The sequence below is a fragment of the Carcharhinus amblyrhynchos genome, chromosome 8, assembly GCF_965287045.1.
Source record: "Carcharhinus amblyrhynchos chromosome 8, sCarAmb.v2.hapA, whole genome shotgun sequence".
Classification (NCBI taxonomy): Eukaryota; Metazoa; Chordata; class Chondrichthyes; order Carcharhiniformes; family Carcharhinidae; genus Carcharhinus; species Carcharhinus amblyrhynchos.
This window is the reverse complement of record NC_137331.1, coordinates 25,289,582-25,306,491: the sequence shown is the minus strand read 5'-3', so window position 1 is coordinate 25,306,491 and position 16,910 is coordinate 25,289,582.

Below are 16,910 nucleotides of genomic sequence, written 5' to 3'. Positions count from 1 at the left end.
CCTTACTGTTTGGGTGCATGTAGGCTCAGCAGTCACTTAACCAGACAATTTTCAGTGCATGACTAAATATACTGTGGTAGAAGTCAATACCATCCAGCAGTGGAGAAACCTGTTGTATTGACTGCCTCTCCCTCTACTCAATGCATTGTGGAGTTATTCTCTATTTTGTAAGCTTGGCATGACGTCCCAAAGAATCTTCATCACCCCTGCACCAGAAGATTGCAAATGCAAGTTTATCCACTGACTATCTGCTTGGAAGGCAATGTGCCTTTGTTTTACTGTTGGGTGTAATTGCGAAATTTGCTTGTTTTATGCATCAGTAAGATTATAATCTGATGTTTCAGTTCATGAGTTTGCGCTTATCTATCCAAGACTAATGTGAAGATAATTATGTCAAGCCACACACTTGATAACAGAGCACATGTGTGAATAAGATACATGCCCACTGACAATTAAAGGGCTAATTAAGGCCATTAACAAGCCAATGAACAGTGATTTTACACTGGCCATGTGATTTTCAGCATATCATAGGGACAAAATGGGGCACTAATCATGTTTTCATTTCATTTCCTCATCCAGTGGTATGATAAAGAGTCCCTTCTCTATCATCACAAGTTTGTTGCTGTGTGGGTGCAGAGTTGTGCGTAGCAATTTCTTAGCAATTCTTTAGCCTTTTTCAACCTGGCCTTTCAACATTTCAGAATCTCACCTTCCCTTTTTGGTTTCCCTGTAGATTAGAGACCACTGATCTCTCATTTGCAAGGCACCGGAACCCTGCATTTGATCTACTGGGGATAGTATGTTCTGCTGGTGGGAGCTCCTCTGAAGAGGAAGAGAGGGTCAGGAGGTCAGGTGAATACGGGCAGCATACCAGGGAGAGACCTTTAAGGGGAGAGGCACAGGTCAGTTTGTGCAGGGATAGCAGAGAGGCTTAGATGGGAGGGTACACTGCGGACACCATCACCCAACAGCTAGTGTGTACAGACAGCATTGCAACTACCCCCAAATGCCTGAGTACTGATTCCACAGGAATCAGGGACCTCTCCAGGGACAGAGTAATGGCAATACGTGACATGATAGATCCTGAATTCATCTCCAGCTACTCGGGCAAACACCCCAAGCTGGTGGCGTCAAAGTTCACAATGGCTCTTAACTTCTACACCTCTGGTTCTTTTCAGAGCTCAGTGGGAGATTGGCTCCCTTTTACAGTAAGATATCAACTAATCCTGAGGTAAATCCACGATCACACAGTCTTCACCACTATTAATCACTTGATGTCTGCCTCTGTATTATACTCATTGACAATATTAAAATAAGCTATGAGGTGAATAGAAAGTAAAAAAAGGAAGATAAATGAAATGTATTGAAACAATGGATCCTCTATATCAAATAATACGTTTGTTTCCACAGAAAGGCTGGGATTTGGCACTCATGTTTGCCATAGGTGACATGGACACAAGATCTGCTAGAAGTGATATCTTGGGGCCTGATTGTTCATTCCTACCAACCACTATTGATGTAATAAGCTTCCTGCCAGGAAGGTTGGGTACCTCAGTTACATAATTTAAATGTCCTTAGGGGGCTTCCTCATCGTACAATCACTCCACATCGGGATTTCTCCCCTCGCTGATATGACATCACATCAGTGAGGTTTACAACAACTTATTAAAGCCATGAACCAGGTGATGGGAACCTATCGAGGGCAGGTAAGGTTACCCCCTGGAGGGAGAGGGACATGGCTGGACACTGCCCTTTGGCACTGGTCCTGGCATCCTGAAAATGCCCCTGGCACTGCCCCCTGAAAAAATGACATCCCAATCTCTGGAAGTCGGGTGTTGCTGTGTTTTGTAGGCCCCACCCACCAGCGTGACAGCACGAGTCACAACTTTGGGATTTTTTTTCGTGAAGTGTTGGACAATATACGAGAAAAGCCAGTTGTACAGCCGACAAGCTGCATGCCACATCTCTTGCCTGACTAAGCACTTAAAAATAAAGGACAATTCTGCCTCCCAGATTTTTCTGATGCAGATGAACACGTTAAGATGGCTGTCTAATTTTTATTTCAGTATTAAAGAAAGGTAAGCTGAGTATAGGAGGAGGGGCTCCAATCTGTTCTGCGTTGTTTCCTAAGAAGGTACAGGTGGAGATGATTTTTTATTATCATGCATTTCTGTCAAATAATTCTCCCTTCCTCTCCTCCTGCAGCAGAGGGCGTGATCCTACCTGCTGTTCATGCCAAGCTTCCGCTGCAGCGAGGTCAGAGAATTTGGTACCCAGTCAAATCCCTATTCACTGCAGCAGGGGCACGGTGACACAGTGGGTAGCATTGCAGCTTCACGGTGCCTGGGACCCAGGTTCAATTTCCAGCTTGGGTCACTGTCGGTGCGGAATCTGCACATTCTCCCCATGTCTGCGTGGGTTTCCTCCGGGTGCTCCAGTTTCCTCCCATAGTCCAAAAACCACACTGGTTAGGTGCATTGGCCATGCTAAATTCTCCCTCAGTGTACCTGAACAGGTTGCCGGAGTGCAGCAACTTGGGGATTTTCGCAGTAACTTCATTGCAGTGTTAATGTAAGCCTACTAATAAATAAACTTTAAGGATAGGTAAATCCTGCCAGCATGATTTTGGCAATAGCCTTTCTTGCAAAATCACTTGGGTTATTTGTGGGGGCCAAGCTGGAAATTTCAAGCAGGATCCTCAAACTTTGCCTGGGAGCATTGTGATATCTTTCTGTTGCCATCAATAATGTTGAATGATATTTCTCTGGATCCTGTGTTTCTCATCAGAGGGGACCTATTAAAATACACTCACAGTAACAGGAATGACTTGAGAAACACATTCGTTCCCATCCCAACCCCTGATGCTCAGAATGGACTCAGGCAACTGAAATGTTTTACAGCAGATTGCAATGTACGTGCTGATTCGAAATCAGCACTAACCTTTGGTCAGAGTGTGCTATTGAACAGGATTCCTGGATTAGGTACCTGAATGCTTGAGCTGTTGGAAATGCACAGAGGCTGTCAACTGTACATAATAGGTCAGTTCTCTGCCTCCAATCTTGAGGGATAAGAGAAGAGGATTTACCCGTTCTACAAATGATTTTCTCCTCATATCAATATTCATGTTGTCCTGTATATTGTAAGTTTGTATGCTGACATGGTTCACTGAGTCTTCTGTCAGGAATGGAATTAATGCATGACGTTGAGAGAGATGCAAATCTAGTTACCTCAGGGCCTGAAGTGACCCTCAGGAAGGTCAAACTAAACTTAATATAGCAGAGGGCTCAACCATTACGGGCAGCATAGACTCAGTGATTAGCACTGCTGCCTCACTGTGCTAGGGACCCAAGTTTGATTCCCGGCCTTGGGTCACTGTCTGTGTGGTGTCTGCACATTCTCCCTGTGTCGGCGTGGATTTCCTCTGGGTGCTCCGGTTTCCTCCCACAGTCTGAAAGACATGTTGATTAGCCATGCTAAATTTTCCCTCGGTGTACCTGAACAGTTGCCGGAGTGTGGCGACGAGGGGATTTTCACAGTAACTTCATTGTAATGTTCATGTAAATCTACTTATGACACTAATAAATAAACTTTAAACAAATCAGCCAATATCTTGAACTAATGGAGTTAACCTCTTAGGTCATCATCAAATCAGTCAAAATTGATTGGGTGGCACAGTGGCACAGTGATTAGTCCTGCTGCCTCACAGCGCCAAGGACCTGGGTTCAATTCTGGCCATGGGTGACTGTTTGGTGTTTTCACATTCTCCCCATGTCTGCATGGGTTTTCTCCATGTGCTCTGGTTTCTTCCCACAGTCCAAAAATGTGTGGGTTAGGTGTATTGGCCATGCTAAATTGCCCCTTTAGTGTCCAAAGATGTGTAGGTTAGGTGGATTGGTCATATTAAATTGCAGTGGCAAATGTCTGTGTTTATGGGATAGGGTGAAAGGGAGGGCCTGGGCGAGATGCCCTTTTAGAGAGTTGGTACAGATTTGATGGGCCAAATAGCCTCCTTCTGCACTGAAGGGAAAGTCTCCACAGGTGTTTGGTTGTCTGGGAGATCAGGTGAGCACACTGTGGCTACATCAAGTACACTGTAAAGCATTTAACAATAGGAATATAAGTAAATGAAATAATCATTTATTTCATGGCCTCAGAAACATCGTAAAAGGCTTTACAGCCAATCAAGCATTTCTGTATATCCACTGTCATAAATGTAGCAAATTCAGCAGTCAATTATTGCACAGCAAGATCCAACAAATAAATGACAAAACTGTGGATGGGATTTTACGGCCTCATTCATCCCAAAACTGTAAAACCCACCCAACGTCGATGGACCTTTCCATTATCCACCCCTCGCCCATTCCGTTCCCCATGGTGAGCAGGGCAGTAAAATTTTGGGCTACTTGTTTTATGCGTGGTTGGGTTATAATGGTTGGCCAGGACATTAAGAGAACTCCGCTGTTTATCCTGAAAGAGGACTATCTGGACCTTTTAAGACTTCCTGAGAGGGTAGATGGCAGCTCGGATTAATGAAAGGCGTCATCTTAAACACTGCAGTAGGAAATTGGCAGTGCAGATCATGTGCTCAAGTCTCTAAAGTGCGGTTGAAGCCTTCTAATTAAGAATGGGGTTACTAACATCGAGCCATGAAACTTGAGGTTGGAGGGGTGCTTTATAATTATAAATTCTTCGTTTTGCATTTCCAGATTGCAATGGACATCAAAATGGCAATACGTCAAAATGGTCCTGAAGTTTGATATTTGGTAATTTGGCATTCCCGCTGTAACTCTGGCAGGAGACCAATAAACCCCAATGAAACGTGAAAACAGCTGTACCTGTGGATTCAACTAATCTTCCGCCTAAATCATGGTGGGAAGTAAAGAGAACTGTAATGAAATTCGAATACAGAATTGCCAATCCTTTGGAATTGTGTGCTGAATCCCTACGAAGAATAATGACAAGGAAACATTCTGAGGTCTGATTTTGCCTTACTGTGATAATTGAGCTGACACAGAACATTGTGTTTGTGATAGGTCTGGACAATCTTGGTTTTTATTAACTCATGGTTTGCATGTGCCAAACAGGATCTGCGGGACAACTTGCTAGATCAAGAGGGCAATAAATCAGCGTGTTCATATGTTAGCTTGCTAACAAGGACTGAATTGGAGATCATCCCAGGCAGACTATTCTAACAGGGCTAAGATCTCAGTCTAAATTTTCTATATAGTATGTACCCTCAGACCTGATTTTTAATGATTTGAAATTTGACAATGATCTTTCAAAATGGCTAAAGCTATGCCTATTTGTAACCTTCGGACAATAGGAGCCAATTTTCACCTAGTTATCTTTGAAAAGACCCAAATAAACCCTGTGGGCTTCAAATGCCAAATTTAAAAGGAATTATACCAAAGCCATCTTCATTTCACAACCCATGCTGACCATCCAGAGTCTACTTATCTGCTAGGACAAAGAACCCTGCAACCTTCCTTTCAAATTCTTAATAATTGGAATGTGAATGATCTTAATAACACAGAAAAAGGGATTTGCACTCTTTATCAAAAGCAAAGTAGAGAGGTAGGAGTCCTGTGGTGAGTTTCACATCAGTTCTGGGAGGGGCAGAGCCTAAACACACTGGTGAGCCTTGCCGCAAAGATATTGGGCACCATTTTGAAAGAGCACCTCAATCTCATGGTGCACTGGAAGATCTCCTCCCTCCACCCACAGACACTGGGAACCCTTCCTCCACCCCATTGGTGGCATGTTTCTCCACTCCCTCCTTGACATGGATTGTTGACATTGGATCCCCCCCCAGTACCCCTTTCATGACCCCAGCATGTCCCCTTGCCATTGCTACCTCCTTCCTAGCACTCCTTTCATGTTCCACTCCTTTGTGCCTCCCATCATGCTCCACCCCATCATGACCACCCCTTCATGATCTCCACTCAGACCCCATCCTTTTGGCATTGCCTTCAGCCTTGCCTGAGGCCCTCAAGCCTCTGCACCCTTGATTTGATTTGATTAATTATTATTGTCAGATACAGTGAAAAGTATTGTTTCTTGTGTGCTGTATGAGCAAAGCATACCATTCATGGAGAAGGAAATGAGAAAATGCAGAATGTCGTGTTAGTTGTAAGCATAGAACGAGAGTAAAAGACAGAATTGGAAGGTATGCTAGGCACAGCTTGCAAGAAGTTGCCTCGCTCCGGCACCATCTTGGGAGACATGAAAGTCCCCCCACCTCACCCCACACCATGGCAGTGGCTGATTTGCCCTTTTGCACCCTGGAGCTTAGTGCTAAACAGAATTCACATCTTTGCTCACCCTCACAATCTAAGGCCCCTGGACCACGCTTCAAAGGACCAGTAGTGATTCGCGCCCATGTGACTTCCTTTTGGAAAGGTGGGAACATCCTGGGAGTGGGGAGTTGGGGGAGGGGGGCACAATCGCATGCTGAACTCGCTAATGAGATTGAAATCTAGCCAGTCTTATGCTAATTAACCTCATGCCCATTCCAGGTACGATCAGGTTTGCCCCAGCCGAAAAGGACCAGGAAGATTGCAACATATCCAGCGCTGGGCATAGAACCCAGTTTTTGGACTTGCACACAATTTTCCCGGATTAGCGCGATCTGCGCCAAGTGCGGTAAGGCTGGAAAATTGCAACTATTGTTTTTTGACGCATGTTAGTCAGGTTTCCCAAACCATCTGTCTACTCTCCAACCAATATCTACTTTCACCACTCTCCTAAACCTCCTTCCCGACCTTCGACTACAATCAGACCAACCCTATCACTATCTGTTAACCCTGGAGATGATCTGTTCCCCATCGAGCCGTCATCTCCCTCTCCCTGTGACTGCACTCCACTCCCCTACAACCACTGGAAAACACCCCCTACCCTTGCGATGCCCATCCATCCATGTTCGGAGTTCCGTGTCCTGAGATAGGAACTCTGCTTATCCTATGATCCTGACTGGCCCTCCCAACCCATGAACAGTAACCCCTCCCACCGCAGCCCCCCACAAGACATATCTGCCCTTCTCGGCTGTGGCCTTGTGCTGGAGACATTCGTCCTGACAGGTTTTCAGGGCTATCCATCAGATAGAGAGGTAAATTAATAGGAAACAATTAAAAGAGTTGCAGTTAAAAGAATCTCAAAGTGCCCCCCCACCCACACTAACCATCTCCCTTAACCGTCTACCCTCCCCCAATCCCAGCCCCCACCTCCACCATCCAATTCACTGCATAGAACACATCTCTTCAACTAAACCCCAAGTCTTTGTGTTCAGTTTAGTTAAGGCCATGAAACAGTTTGAGAATGTCATAGCAGGGATTACACTGCTTAGGGAGAAGGGGAAACAAGAGAAAATGGGGCACTTTCAAAAAATACAAAAACCACAAAAAGACCATGTAACAGAGGGGTTCAAAATTAAAAAGGACATTCGTAAGCTGAGTCACCAAAGCTCATTTCCACTGATGGAGCTAAAGGCAGAAATTTTAAGATCACCATTGAAAGTGCAAAATTTAAAGGATTTACTTCATGTAGAGATGTCAAGAAATCTGTCTACAATAAGAAACCCAGAAAATAATGCGGGTGTTTAAAGCTTATTTATTAGTATCACAAGTATAGAATCATAGGATCACTATAGTGCAGAAAGAGACCATTTGGCCCATCGAACCTGCACTGCCTACAACCCCATCCAGGTCCATCTCCATAACCCCACATATTTACAGTCCTAATCTCCCTGACACTAAGGGGCAATTTATCACGGCCAGTCAACCTAATCTGCACATCTTTGGACTGTGGAAGGAAAATGGTGCACCCAGAGAAAAACCACGCAGACATGGGGAGACGTGTAAACTCCACACAGACACCCAAGGCTGGAGTCGAACCTGTGTCTCTGGTGCAGTGAAGCAGCAGTGCTAACCACTGTGTGATCATGCCGCTCAGTGCATGGAGGGACTGACAGTCCTTGATGTACTTGGCATGTTGATTTTTATCTGAAATAGGTTTACATTAACAGTGCAATGGAGTTACTATGAAAATCATCTCGTCTGGCACCTGTTTGGGTACATTGAGGGAGAATTTAGCATGGCCAATGCTCCTAACCCACATCATTCAGACTATGGGAGGAAACTGGAGCACCCGAAAGAAACCCACACGGACACGGGGAGAACATGCAAATTCCACACAGACAATGACCTAAGCCAGGAATTGAACCCAGGTCCCTGGCAGTGTGAGGCAGCAGTGCTAACCACTGTGCCGCCCCACTAAATCCATATTAAATTTGAAAAAGGAATGGGATAAATATAATGAAACATGTATGGAAAAGGGGCAATGACCTAGGACTGAGTGGTACGCTCCATTACAGAGCTTCCTACACCGGTAATGGGCAGAATGGCCTCCTTTTTATTTATACACTTTTTAGTCCCAAATTTGACGGCTGCAGGCAGGGGCCAAGGTGGGTGGTAAAGCATCCTGCAGTCTATGTGATTTTTGTTCCCAGGTTTTATCCATAATGTATTCCTTCAATATCCCAAAATTGGGTGGCTTGAAAGCTAGAAACTAGTGCTCCACAGCTGGAGTTAGCAGCCAGGCTCAAGCAGCTTTTTAATTAAGCAATAATTCCTACACTTTTTGGAACGCTATTGATTTTTGAATGAGAAGTAATAATGGTGGATAGCTATTTGGACAGAAAAGTCAATACTTACTGTGCCTTAGGTAAGAATATTTTCAATGGAAACGTGTTATTTATGCTATCCAATAATAAAACTAATCTATACTGCTGAATAAACAATGAAATAGTTTCCTAAGTGAATTAATTAGCAGACGGCCATGTACCATGTCATGTTATGTTCTTCAGCTTCCTGTCTTCTGGCTAAATAGTCTGCAATTTAAGGCATTAACCCTTTAAGAACTGAATTTTTCTCATGCAATATAGGAAATAGGGGCTGAAAATTGGATAGTTCTGGTGCAAGGATTGCACAATTACCTCATATTTTCTAAGGGTGAATCAGACAGCGGGCAGTGTTGAACACACTGATTACTAGCTGCATTCTCAGCATGAGTTCAGGGAACTTGTACAGGTAGGAAGTCCTGCAGCTAGCCTTCACTGCAGCAGCAGGCTGGGGAGAAGGCTCCTAGCCTCTCCAATACAATGTTACAAGCTTCAGCTGAGGATATGGAAAGCCAAAGATGGAACAAGAAAGCCTTCAAGGTGCAAACTGCAAGGGGAGTGGGGGCTCGTGGCTTCTAGGAGATTTGCCCTGAGGACCTGGCTGCGGTGCCAGATAAAGTTCAATGGCCTCACATGAACAGCGAAGATCGGTAATACGTTGCCAAGTGTCATCTCCTACCCATTGCTCCACCAACCTCTCACTCCGCTCAATGTACCAAACCCACATCACTGGGCCAAAAAACCATCCCTACTAATCAGGAGGCTTGCTAAACATTCATATGCTTCATCTCACCCCCATGCCTTTGTACTCACCGAAGACAAAGCTGAATGGGTCACAAGCAAAGAAGCTTCTGAAAGGCCTGACACCTCCAGCAAGTACTGAGTGGAGGTTCCAGGAGTGTCTAACAGCCACTCCTTCACCCTTTGGGTGCCCATAAAACTTTGCCTGATTCCTTGAGGAGAAGGTGCACCTAGAGGGAGGTCGAAGTTTCCTGTTCCCCACTCACATAGGGTTGAGATAAATTGGGTTTCATGTACCTTTCTCATGCTTCCAGACTTACAAACAACCCACTGGATTGGGTACCATGTGACTGATGCACTGTAGGTTGTCAAGACAGGTTCTGGGGCAGTACCTTCCAGAGCAGTGAGCCCACACAGATAGATGGATAAGATTGACAGGCGCATGTCATTCGTTGGTGCCCCTAGTGCTTGATCCCTTCCCCATCTCCCCCTCCTAAACAACATCTGAGTCCCCTGCACGGAAGAGTCAGGAACCAACAGTAGCCCCTCTACGGGCAGACTGGATGAACTGCAGTGGGGCTATGAGCATCAACTTCTCATGTTGAGTAGCTCTTCTATATGTGGACAACATGGATGGTGACCTTGCCGTTGAGGCCCATGACCCCTCTCTCATTCAGATAGGTGTATGAGCAGTTGAAGGTTCACTTACACTGCCAGAGCGGATGAGGTAATTCATCCTTTTGCAGCACAGCAAGGCAGTCCTCTGCTGGAGGCCCCAGGCCCTGATCTCCTTGGTGACTCCCTCCCATACAGAGTTAGTGTGAAGGCTCAGCCTCCTCCTTCCATCCCCTGGGTACAGGATGTCCTCCTAACCTCCATTGCATTGAGCAGAACTTCAGTAATGTGTCACTGAGTGTGGGAATGGGGGCGAAAATCCCATCCAGAGAATAGGCACAAATACATTATTAGGTGGTTGGTAGGAAGTGATGAGTGGTGTGTCACGGGGATCACTGCTGGGGCACCACTGTCTTACAATTCAAATAAACTTACATGAAGAGATCAGAGATATGGATCAGAATTTTACCACTCCACCTGCCACAGGAATCAAGAAGGTTCGTTAACCTCAGGCAGGATTTTACAGTTTCAGGATAAGCAAGGCCATAAAATCCCACCCATGCTGTTTAAATTTACCGATGATTTGACTTGATTTATTATTGTCACGTGTATTGGTACACAGTGAGAAGTACTGTTTCTTGCACACTATCCAGACAAAGCACAGCATTCATAGAAAAGGAAAGAGAGAGTGCAGAATGTAGTGTTACAATCATAGCTGGACAAAGATATATAGGGAAATGAGTTGTGAAGAAGACATAAGGAGGCTACAAAGGGATATGAGTAGGGTAAGTGAGGGGCAAATCGAGTAAAATGTGGGAAAATGTAAAATTGTCCAATTTGGCAGAAAAAATAAAAAGAAACATATTGCTTACATGGTGTGAGATGCAGAGCTCTGAGATACAGAAGGATCTGGGTATTCTTCTGAATGAATCCAAAAATATTAGTATGCAGGCATAGTAAATAATTAAGAAAGCTAATTGAATGTCATTATTTATTGCGAGGGGAATTTAATATAGAAGTATGGAGGTCTTCAATTATCCAGATCACTGTTGAGACCACACCTGGAGTACTGTGTGTGGTTCTAGTCTCCCTTGAAGCAGGGATCTAAATGCATTGGAAACCGTTCAAGGAAGGTTTACTGGGCTAATACCTGGATTGAGCAGCTTATCATGAGAGAAGGTTGGACAATCTAGGCTTGTATCTGCTGGACTTTAGAAGAGTAAGAGGTGACTTGATTGAAACATATAAGATCCTGAGGGATGTTGCCAGGATGCGGGTGAAGATGATGTTTCCTCTTGTGGAACAATCTAGAAGTGGGAGTTACTGTTTTAAAATAAGAGATCGCCCATTTAAGGCAGTGATGAGGAGAATTCTTTTCTCTCAGAAGGTGGTGAGTCTTTAAAACTTTCTTCCTCAAAGGGCAGTGGAAGCAGAGTACTTCAAAGGCAGAAGTAGATAGATTCTTTATAAACAAGAGGGTGAAGGTTATCGAGGATAGGCAGGGACATGGAGTTGAGGTTAAAAATCAGGTCATTAACTTGTTAAATGGCAGAGCAGGTGCAAGGGGCTGAATGGCCTACTCCTGTTACTAATTTCTATCTTCATATGGAGTTGATGGTGGAAGGAGCAGAGATTGAGGCTATGGCCCAAAACAAAGACTGGGATTTTACAAACCATACCACTACCAGGATCCAAGGGATTGTAGGCTAATCCATTAAATCTCCCGTGAAAAATCCCAGCCAATGTATTTTGCCATCCCAGTTTTTGGTTGGAGGAAATTTCTGATTATCAGTGCTGATTGCCATAGAAGTAGAAGCATAATGAGTCAGATATGATAGAGGAATCAAAAGAGGTGGTAGTGAGGTAGAGCTGGTTGCTGTCAGCGTACATACTGAATCTAATGTAGGGCAGGATTTTATAACTCTGCTGGAGTGAGAATGGAAAATCTCACCTGAGGTCAATAGACATTTTCGCTGTCTGCCCCTGACCCGCTCCGATTCCGTGGCAGGCGAGCAGTAGAATTCTGGCAGCAGTGTTTTTGTAAGATGTTTCTGAGGGGCAGTGTGTAGATGGCAAATAGGAGTGCTGGGGGTGTGGGGAGGGGATGGTGGGGAGGTTGGGGTTAAGCAGAAGATTTTGGGAGTGGAAGGAGCACTCAAAATAAATAATTTTCTGTCTACAGCTAGATAAATGAGACCGGAAGACGGAGTTCAACCCAGCTAGGCAGAGGTGTTGGAGGAGCATGGTATATGGTCATTAATGCCGAGGTGTGCACAGTCCGGGGAAGATAAAGGTAAGTTTACCAAAATCACAGTTACGTGGACAAAATTTGTGGCTTTATTTAGAGTTGTTTCAGAGCTTTGGATGGAACAGGAGCCTGATGCCCAATGAAAAGGTAGGCTGCGTAATAAGTATACTTCAGCCAGATTAATCCCATTTTACGTGAACATGCATGGGTGTCCGAGAAGACATAGGCATGTCGGGTAGAAATTTATGCCCTTGCTCAAGATAGGTTTGGTAGCAGGAGGAGCGTTTAAGTGGGCAGGAGGATGGCAGTTGGGGGACATAGATTAAGTCTGGGGTAGGATCACTTTAAGGTCTTTATGGGAGACTGTGTAAGGCTAGGATAGGGTTCATAAACCATCTATGAACCCACAGCCAACACTGACATTTTAGGTCCATCCAGCAAAGAAGAATCATTCTCAGCGAGAGGGATTTCCAATGATGCGGATGATGTTGACCATTTCACAGCTTCTGATGGTATGTTCAGCATATTTGCTTGAAGGCAAAAACATTAAGAAAGCCACTTATTTGAGACCCGTGGACATGGAAATTCAATTATCATTAGCCATTCACAGCGATTTACACGGTCCTCTCTCTGTCCTTGAAGTCCCAAGGCTCAGGGGAATAAAGAGCAGTTTGATCTTGGTTTTCACAATTTAAAATGGGAGTGGCATATTGGCAAATGTGTGAGTATTCAGCTTTGATTTTAGTCGTTTCCTTCAACATTGTTGAACCATCTTAATACATTATCTGAGTCTGCATTTTGGAACTCAGCGCAAGGATAATATCCAAGTGTGGAATATTTTGCTGCCTCAAAGTTGCAGGTCCCTGAACTAACTTATAAAGGAGTATTGAACGTCCCAGAGTATTTTCAATATCTGTGCAAGGTTGGAATTTTACATACAGTTTTCAGTTACAGCAGTGTAGGAAGAAACCATGGAAACAGTGCAACGCTGATGAATTCGATAACACCAGGAATAGTTATGGCAAGAGGCTTTAAAAGTTAATTCTGAATTCCTTGGAGCAGATAATGTCAAGGGGAGATCTAATAGAATTGTTTGAAATCATGAAAGGCTTTCAGACTATAAATAATGAAGGATTATTTTCACCAGTAAGTGAACTGCCAGCAGAAAGAAATTAAGTAAGAGCGGTTGCATTTTTTTCTTTTATTCAAAGGGTTATTTGAATACGGAATATATTAGCACAAGGAAGCACAGATGCTGGATAAATTGAAATGCTTGAGAGGGAGATTTAAGAAAAATGTTAAACAGCACAGGGAAAGAGAGAAAAAAAACAAAGTTAGATAGGATTAATTCTCCAGAGTTGGTGCTGTCCCTTGGATGCATAAGTAAGTGTTATGTTCAAGATTAAACTGTGCCCTTGGAAGCAGATGGGTTTCTCATGCTTATTACGGGTAACTCTTGACTCTGGTCTTGGCATTTTGAGGGAATGTTGCAGTCCACGTGGGGATGCATCCCAATGAGTGGCTGGTTCACTCATTTGCAAGTCACTTGCTGACTTCTGAGGCAAAGTGCCCAAGATGCTGCCAAGCAGCTATGTAGTTGATGGGACTGGGCAGCTCAAAAGCCATCAGCTCCTACCCAAGATGATCACAGGTTACGTGCATTGGATGTCAACGGAAAGGGGAAGTGTCTTGACAGGGAGATCGGTACTTCTCCCCGGCTCAGCCCTCAGGTAAAAATGCAATCAAATCCTAATGATGTCTTCTACTTCGAAAGCAAGTTATTCTTCTGATCTGGGCATTGCTACCAAAGTTAACTTTTGATGCCTATCCCTTCCTCATTCCTGAATGGATAGTGGTGAACATGCTTCAATATCCCAACCTTACTCAACCACTTCCGAGCACAAACCACATTGGAGTGACTGTCACATATAAACCAGGCTGGGTAAGGACAATAGATTTTCTTCACTAAAGCAACCAGCTGGGTTTTACAATAGTCCAACAATACTTGGGCAGTTTTACCTCGACCAGCTTTTTTCTAAATATCACATTCAAATTCTCAAACTGGTTGTTTCTACAGGATAATTAATCCAGGCCTGTGGGCTATTATGGTAACAAAACCATTAACCTATGCTTCCTTGTACCAGCTGTTTAAAATCATAGTTGGCCAGATTAGGACAGCAACAGAATGGGTGCGTTTCCTCATTCCATTTAACTGCCCTCTTCAAAGTTTCTGCTAAGCTGGGAGAGGGATGGGAGGTTCAATTTAATGCCCATTTTTCACGATTTCTCCTGTATTTGGAGTGGATGATCCACGCAGGCCAGGTGCTGGTTATCTATAATTGTTCCAGATGCACTGCCTCTATTGACTTTTGTCAAAACAAGATAGTCAGATTTTGCCAGGAAAATGTGATGTGGGGTGGAATATAACTGGTGGAAGGGTTTCCTGGTCTACCACTTGACGAGTTGATGGGTAATACATCCCCCACTAATGCTGATGCATCCTGAGCCATTTAATGACTCTGAGGAGTGCCAATTACCTGGAGCCGAGGCTCCAACAACTCACTTGGCAATCAAAAGATGTGCCTAAAAGCAAAAGACAATAACAGGATTAAAGGTTGAAATTCCAGGAAGATGAAGAAAGAAAAGAAAACTCTCTTGGTGATTTTAAAAGAGGAGGTGTTAGTGAGATCTTCCAGCAAGGTGAAAAATATAGTCATGAAACTAATGTCACAGTATAAAGATGAAACTTTATTAAAAGCCAATGATCAGTGAGAGAAATTACATCTATGGTCTCAGATACAGGATACCTAGAATCTCAAATAAGTTCTGAAGTTATCAGTAAAAAAACAGGGAAGTTATACATTTTCTTAATCTGATTCTCCACCATACATAAGGATAAAGTAATTTCATTTAATGTTAATACATCAATATAAATCCACTTCAGCCAATTGCTGAGTACTTTCCAGCGTGATAGTTTCTTATTTGCCCATTACTAACCAGATGTTATTTCCACTCTAGCTCTGACTATTTCCAACGTGGAAGATCCTACCAGCTTACTGCCAAGTTTGACGAGACATCTGTCCCCATGTCCAGGGTTATGCCTAATCTATGCCTGGATTATGAACTAACTATACATAAAGTTGCAAAATGTGTTCCTTTATAATGATCTCCCAGATATAAGCACAACAGCTAAGGTTCCCAGGCCTCTGGTTCTTGAACTATTCAACTTTCCCATTATGCCTTTCAGTATCTTGCATTGACTGAGAGCATAATCATTGTAAAATACTTTAAGAATACATTTAAAATATCAACTTGTATGTCTTAAAATCATAGTTGCTTGTTCCAATTATCTTATTGCATTAACATGTGGGTAAGTCATCATTCCTTATCTACCGTTAACAGTGTCAGTGTTTATATTCTGTCTAAACTAAGAGAAATGTAAAATAATCACTTCCAGGAGGTGATCAGAGAAGGGTGAGATTCCAGCCAATATCTGGCATATTTAAAAACAAAGGATGCTTTGCCATATGGCTGGAGTCATTTGAAGAAAAGATGCATCAAGCCAGTGGTCCCCTGGGTTAAAAAAGGGGAGTACTGGGAAGACAGTAAAACAAAATGCAGCAGTATTGAGACCACTAGTGCCTGGAAGTGAAATGGGAAGTCAGATAGGATCCATAGAGTCTTTCAATGAAGAGAATGATCATGGAGTTCCTGTACCATGTATTTTCAGTACTTTCATAGAATCATAGAACTCTACAGTGCAGAAAGAGGCCCTTTGGCCCATCGAGTCTGCACCGACCACAATCCCACCCAGGCCCTACTCCATATCCCTACATATTTTACCTGTTAATCCCTCTAACCTAAGCACTTTAGGACACTCAGGGGCAACTTTACAATGGCCAATCAACCTAACCCGCACATCTTTGGACTGTGGGAGGAAACCGGAACACCAGGAGGAAACCCATGCAGACACGAGGAGAATGTGCAAACTCCACACAGACATTAACCCGAGCCAGGAATCGACCCCAGGTCCCTGGAGCTGTGAAGCAGCAGTGCTAACCACTGTGCTACCGCGCCACCCCACAAACAAATAAAATTCCAAATGAGTTGCTTGTACCAGCTTTTCTCAGTACGATAGGAAGTAAAACCTTCAATTTGTTCTGGAACTTGGTTCATCCAGCAAGCCGGGAACAAAAATTTATAATGACTCGATAAAAATCATTGAAGAGCATTACTCTTCAAAGCTGTTGATCATCGTAGGTTTGTTCAGGTTTCACCAAAGGAATCAATTGGAAGGCAGAAGCATTGCTCAATTTGTGGCAACATTAAAAAGGCTGGCACGACATTATGAGTTTGGTGACTTATTAGAAGATACTCTTCAAGAGCACCTAGTTTGTGGTCTCCAAAATAAGACTATCGAAAGAAGACTGCTTACTGAACATACCTTGACTTTAAAGACAGCAGTAGAAGTCGCAGTGTTGATGGATATGGCTGCTAAAGAGGCTTCACAGAATGAAGATCCACAAGTTGAAAACTGTCTCTAAGAAGTCAAAACAGCAACACGCATATCATAGATCTGCCAAAATGGGCCATTCAGTGAATGAATGCTGGAGCAAGGAAAGTCACTGCAAG